At 35.3% G+C, this 7,500-nt stretch overlaps 1 protein-coding gene across 1 annotated transcript in view; it reads left to right on the forward strand.

The window, feature by feature from the left end:
* LOC144970594 (protocadherin-9-like) overlaps window positions 1-7,500 on the forward strand; it is a 64,357-nt gene that overhangs the window by 763 nt on the left and 56,094 nt on the right. Inside the window, exon 1 of the mRNA XM_078910374.1 lies at window positions 1-89. This exon is cut by the window's left edge and continues 763 nt beyond it. The gene's annotated coding sequence lies outside the window, so the exon portion shown is untranslated. The remainder of the gene's footprint in view (window positions 90-7,500) is intronic.

Here is a 7,500-nt window from a genome sequence, read left to right on the forward strand (position 1 = left end):
TAATTACGAAGTTTGAAATATTTCTGCGTGTTGTATTTTCTGGTTGGATTAATACCTTCTGATTGTGGATATTTTTGTCATTTATCTTGGTATGTATGACGATCATAACATGATAATGGGAATAAGTACAACAAAAGCATAACAATTTAACTGTGCATTGATATTGAGAGTCTAGACAAGGATGATGATGATGATGATGATGATGATGATGATGATGATGATGATGATAATGATGATGATGATGATAATGATGATGATGATGTTAATAATGATGATGATGAAAATATTGATCAGGATGATGAGGATGATGAGGATGAGGATGATGGTGATGATTTTATATCCTCACCATTCACCACCACCACCACCACTTCACCACCACCATCACCATCACCATAATCATCATCGTCTTCGTCAATTATTATTACTATCGCCCCTCCCCTCCCCCCCCCCCCCCCCCCCAAAAAAAAAAAAAACAAACAAAAAAAAAACAAAAAAAAAACAAACAAACAAAAAAAAACAACAAAAAAAACACAAAAACAAAATAAAACAAAAAAGAAAGAAACAAAAACAAAAACAAAAAAAAAAACTGAGAAATATTTACTACAATCATTGTCGTGTTTCGCTTATATTATCATTTTGAATTATATTTATTAATTTCATTATATAGATCATATCCAGTTTCAACTCTCCAGACTCCATAATATTATTATACATCCTATCCTCTCTCCCGACCCAGACCATCTTCAACTCATCGTCTATCAGAATTACATACAGTACTTGTTGACTGCTAAGTGTCAATTTTCACCAGAACATAGTATTCTTGTAAATACCCTCCTCAGGGAGCCAAAACCGGTTTTATATTCTTGAACAATATAAATTAACCCCAAGGTTCTTATTTATAGTGTCTATAAATTCAATAGGGTGAAAAGTGTAATGTAAAAAAAAAAATGGTTCCTATCTCATTGGAAGTGTAAAACTACTCTTCCGGAGGACTGAATACATACCTTGTGTTAATGATCTCCTGGTTTCAGAGTGATGGCATCTTATTTTATAGTCTAAATTATGTTGGTCGTCAAAGAAAGATAATTCTTCCTCGCTCTTTTGCATCCCATAATCCTTAGAATATGCCTATACGACATACACCCTGCTACTGAAATAATTATGCTTTCTTATGATTCAAAATGCATTTTATTCATTATTAACAGTCCTCCGAAAAGCTGGTTACAAAAACACCTCCAATGATTTTGGAACAGGAAAAATAGTGGGGTGTGACGTCACAACTTTTCTACCCTTGTGTTTTTAAAATTGAATTGGTGAGCCATGAATATGAAACTTTGCAACTTTGGATTAATTTCTATTCTCTATGGCGGAAAATAATATACGATTCTTACGCTCTGCCTTTTGGAATTCCGGATGTATATTCCCAACCGCTTGAAGCTTTATCAAGAGAAGTTATATTTGGAGAGAGAGAGAGAGAGAGAGAGAGAGAGAGAGAGAGAGAGAGAGAGAGAGAGTGGTGGGAGGGATCGGAGGGAGGGAGCAGAGAGAGGTGGGTGGGAGGGGGGGGGGGAGAGAGAGGGAGAGAGAGAGAGAGAGAGAGAGAGAGAGAGAGAGAGAGAGAGAGAGAGAGAGAGAGAAGAGAAGAGTTAGAGCGAAAGGGTGGGGTGGGGGGGGGTTGGGAGGGATTTATAACATTCTTATGCAATGAATACAAAGTGATACATAAACATAAACAACAACTACCGCAATAAAAAGGGCAACGACAACGACGACGCCGGCAATAACAATAACAATAATGACAACAACAACAGCAGCAGCAATAGCTAACGACAACAACCAATAATAATAATAATACTAATAATAATAATAATAATAATAATAATAATAATAATAATAATAATAATAATAATAATTTTTAAAAAATAATAATAATAACAATAATAATAATAATAATAATAATAATAATAATAATAATAATAATAATAATAATAATAATAATAATAATAATAATAATAATAATAATAATAATAATAAATAATTCCAAAACATTGTGCAATTTTGACATTTAATTACAAAATTTAAATAGATTTACTTCCTTGTAGAGAAAATAAGTTAAGATATTCTTTAATTTTTAAAAATATTATCTAGACGGGTCTATTTGTATCCAGCGTGCACAGTAATTTCTTTTATGGAGTTTTGAGTATGCACCATTCATTACTTTGATTTATTAGTACGGTACCTACCTAAATTAAACTATCTAATCTATCTTGTGCGTCTATGTGGTCTTGTGGTATGACATTCGCTTTCGGATCGGAAGGTAATGGGTTCGAGCCTCGCGCTCGGGGCATAGTTGAGTCCTTGGAAAAGGCTCTTTACTCACATTCTCTCACCGTACTCAGGTGTAAAATGAGTACCTGGACGTTAACAGCGTTGTCTTTCTCCGAAAATTGTAATCTTGCCTAACAGGCGTCATGTCCCGTCCTAAATGTTAAAATGTTGCTGTTGACCAGGGACCCCTTGTAAAGCGCTTTGAGCACATTTAGTGGATATTGCTCTATATAAAGCTCAATTTAAAAAAATAATTTTAATCAAAATCTGTAGGTTCTTCACCTTAAATAATAGATATCTAATTCGATTGTCCTTATTAAACTCTAAATTGTTGCGTATTTGTGACCACTCGCCTCAAAACGGTATTAAGTCGAGATGATTAAGATACTGAAAATTAATTTTGTATCCAGAAATATCAGACTTAAGCTGAGTTTATATGCTTTGTAGAGGAGAAGGAATATCATATTTTAGAGTGGCAAATTCCAGCGTTTCATATAATTTTGGACCAGTTTAACTATATTTTGACTTTTTAGCATCTGGGCCATCTCGACATAATACCATTTCGAGACGAGGAGTCACTTTTTTTTATAATTATAAAAATAATTTTCTCCTTTAAAAAATCAAAAAAAAAATCCTATGTAATAGCAACTAATTAAATTTTACTTTTAAAAAAATGATACATATTTATTCTGCAACAGCCTAAATTATTAATCGTAATTCATATTTAATTCTTTGCCAACGTAAGTGAGAGAATTTTAAAAAACCAACCAAAAAAAAAAAAATAAATAAATAAAAAACAATTAAAAATAACCCAACTCAATATCAGTATTGACAGTCTCCATTTGGCAGCTCTTTCAAGCTGGACATACACTCCTCTAAGCTTGGTGAGAAGTTGCGAGGCTTTGATAACAGTAAGTAAGAGGAGACACTGGGTGGCTGCGAATCGGCTTCGGTCGAGGAGCTGCCTCACCGCAAGTGCGCTTCATCAGTGGGGACCACAGACTACTAGGCCTGTATTCTCTATGGTGGGGACTTACCACCTGTCCTACATGTATCCGATGTGGGCAAGAACCCGAAACGGCAGAGCATCTAGTTGAACGATGTGTTGTGACGATGCTACAGGGCGGGTTCGCGACGGTGCACGAATGCGGACCGGACTTTGCTGATTGGGTCGATCGTCAGAACATAGTAGTGTGAGCACCATAAGAAGCTGCTGCTTCAGGCTGGATAAATGGTGAATCGTATCAGCGCCTTCTACGGGTCTCCATTATTGTTGCGTATTTAAAGTAACTAAATAACATTTTGTATTTGTTTTGATCGGAAGTCCCGAGTCCCAGTTGGTAGAGCGTTCGCTTCACACGCAAAGGGACCAAGATCGATCCCAGCGCCCTATCCAAAGGATAGCAAGCAATTGCTATTGTCCCTTTCACGCTAACGAAACCGAGATAAACTCTGGCTCCATGGGCCAAATAGCTCTGAAGGACAACTATTTTTGTTTTGTTCTTCTTGATAATTAACAAGGACCTGACTTTTAATCAAATTTCACCAGAACATTTTTTTATTGCTTGTATTAAAATTTTGTTGTTGTTGGTCATACACGGATCAAATAAACAAACAAACAAACAAGCAAACAAACAGGAGGACATTCTATTTCATTGATTGATGTGTCATGCCTATTTCATTATCCGGATTTACAACCAGCAGCTTTGTCTCCACCCCCCACCCCCTCTCCTTCCCTCACCCCCCCCCCCTTCCCTCCCTCACCCCCATTCCCTCCCTCCTCCTCCCCCCCCCCCCCCCCCCCGACACACACACATGAAAAAAAAAAAAGATTCAAGTCCTTTCCATCCTTAATTCTAAAGTCATCCAAATTCTCTTCACTGTTTTTTTCTTATAGAGAAATGTCAATGTGAGAATCCAAGCAAAACGAAGTGGGTAGAATTTGTAAGCCCAGAAAAATGTGTTCAAGTCTTTTTTTCCGTTCTTCAATAAAGCATAAGTAGCGATTACAACTCGACCGTGTCGCCCGCCGGAAGTGACAAAGGGAAGGAATAATAGAGTTTATCAAAAGACGAAGGAAAGCGAAAAATTATTGCTGTGATGTTGAATGGGAAAGTGGAGGGATTTGCACCGAAACGTTCTCGGCCCGCGACGCCGCTGATCAGAAACATTAAAAACCAACGGATTAAAAACATATCAATAGAAAAGCTTTGTAAGTCTTACATAGGCACGGCTGTTATAATTAGCTACGTAGTTGGGTTTTAATACCAATCTATTTGAATGAGTGTGTGTGTGTATTTGTGTGTATGTATGTGTGTGTTTGTATGTGTGTGTGTGTGTGTGTGTTGTCTGTATGTGTCTGTATCTGTGTGAGAATGGGAATGTATAAAATGTTTGGATGATTAGATTCGTGTTCTGCATATGTGTGTTTTTTGTGTGTGTGTATATGTGTGTGTGTGTGTGTGTGTGTGTATGTGTGTGTATGTGTGTGTGTGTGTATGTGTGTGTGTGTGTGTTGGTGGGTGTGTCTGTAGTCTCTCGTCATACATTCGTGTTTTATATCCCAGGCCAGGCCAATAGTTTTAGAATGTCGAATCGAATGGAGTCAATAAAAATTCATTAAATCTCGGGGGGAAATGAAAAATTATGATTTAAATTTGTCACCGAAATGAAATGGCTCGGGGATTTGTTGTTTTGATCGACTTCAGTGCGGAAGAGACAGGGTGAAGGGCCAGAATTGGGGCTTGGGACGGGGGGGGGGGGGGGGGAGGAGGGAGGAGGGGGGGAGGGATTGTGTCGAAGGAATTTTAATTATGCTTTCATTATATTATATCAAATGACTCAGAGCGACGTATTGGAGACATATTAATATTATAGGTACTAGTTGCAGGAATATATATCGAATTATATCGAATTTCAATTCGTTTTCATCGATGTGTACTCAGTTGCATGTTTAAATTATAATTTAAACATTGTAATGGGCCCAATGTTGAAATAATATATACTCTCAAACCAATGCAAAATATTGTCTATAATGATAACCAGCTCAAAATATTGTCTATAATGATAACCAGCTCAAAATATTGTCTATAATGATAACCAGCTCAAAAGTACTGTCTATAATGATAACCAGCTCAAAGTATTTTCTATAATAACCAGTTCAAAATATTGTCTATATGATAACCAGCTCAAAGTATTGTCTATAATGATGACCTGATCAACGTATTGTCTATTATGATAACCAGCTCAAAATAGTGTCTATAATGATAACCACCTCAAAATATTGTCTATAATGATAACCAGCTCAAAATATTGTATATAATGATAACCACCTCAAAATATTGTCTATAATGATAACCACCTCAAAATATTGTCTATAATGATAACCAGCTCAAAATATTGTATATAATGATAACCAGCTCAAAATATTGTCTATAATGATAACCACCTCAAAATATTGTCTATAATGATAACCAGCTCAAAATATTGTCTATAATGATAACCAGCTCAAAATATTGTCTATAATGAAGCTCAAAGTATTGTCCTTAGCAACAATGTTAAATCAAACCCAAATCAGTTTTCGGTTATCAGTGATAGATAACTAAAAATACTCTCATACGTTTTCATCAATAGATAACTAACAGCGATGCGACTCGTGCGTCATTGGTGAAGACATTAAAATCGAAGCACGTCATCAAATAGTAAAATATATTGACAAGTGAATTTGGCCCAAAATATATCCTTATTTTTTTTATTTCCAACGATATTTATTAGTAACATTTGACAGGAAGGTTGGCTTGACCCTCAACCATTAACGAAGGTTAAGGTTGAATTATCTCAACCGACGTGCACATACTGTTTGCAGGACTGATAACTGAGCGCAATAATTATGGGCTTGAAGAATTAACATTGATGTAATGGACCAATTAGGTGGGGGGGGGGGGGGCATTTATTTATCAGATTACAAAAAACCACATATAGTATTGACAAATTAAAACTAATTTCATAAACTAGACAAATTTTCACTTTTAAACTGACAAGACGATGTAAATTTTCTTTTTTTTATCAAGACATTTACTCATGGCAGCGTGATTTTATATTAGCATTTTACCAGAAAAAAATTATACCCGGGAAAGTTTGGCATTTTCTGTGACTTAATTGGCATTTTTTTCCCCCACATAAATCTGGCAAATCTGTTGTATGCATGATTTAGTGACTCTAACACTAGACACAGGTTTGTACAGATTTATAACACCAAACGATAAAAGCCACTCTGGCTGCAATGAGAGACACCCGCCTGTAGGTAAAAGGGTTTTATCCGGCAGTCCAGTGTGCATTATCACTCACACCGATCGTATAAGTCTGACCAAAGCTGATTAAAGCACTCACGATGACCAGTGTCCGGCCAGGGGCCTAGGGAGAAATATAGCCCGTTCCGTCTTGGGCCATATCCTTGACTGGATTAACAAAGTCGCCATTGAGTTTGAGGCTAAAGTTATAAGGATTAGGGATTTGATCTCATCTACGGCATTATTATTATTATTATTATTATTATTATTATTATTATTATTATTATTATTATTATTATTATTATTATTATTATTATTATTATTGTTATTTTTTTTTATTTTTTATTTTTTTTTTAAATATTATTATTGTTGTTCTTATTATTATAGTTATTATTATTATCATCATCATCATCATCATCATCATCATCATCATCATCATCACCATCATCATCATCATCATCATCACCATCATCATCATCCTCTCATCAACATCATTATTATTATAACTATTCCCGACATCGTGACAATGCCCTGATTACGGGAGTAAGGAACGTTCAATTGGTGATTTATACAAAATTATCCATGTACTGTACAAAACATATTTATATTCATCCGATCATGTTTCATTTGCATCCGTCCCGATTAGAAATTCAACCCCCCTCTGTGATCACAATTTTGGAACTCAACTTATTTTAGCAAAGAAAATTTAAAAGAACACAATATATCTCCATTTCCAAAAAACAAAAAACAAAAAACAAAAAAAACAAAAAAACAAACAAGATTTAAAAAAATATTTTTAGAATTGTTTTGTTTGTCAATGGAATAAAACACAGAATTGCTGTTTACGTGCTCATTTTACACCTGAATACGATAAGAGAATGCG

The sequence above is a fragment of the Berghia stephanieae genome, chromosome 4 (assembly GCF_034508935.2).
Source record: "Berghia stephanieae isolate SIO BIC M18660-M18661 chromosome 4, UCSD_Bste_1.3, whole genome shotgun sequence".
Taxonomy (NCBI): Eukaryota; Metazoa; Mollusca; class Gastropoda; order Nudibranchia; family Aeolidiidae; genus Berghia; species Berghia stephanieae.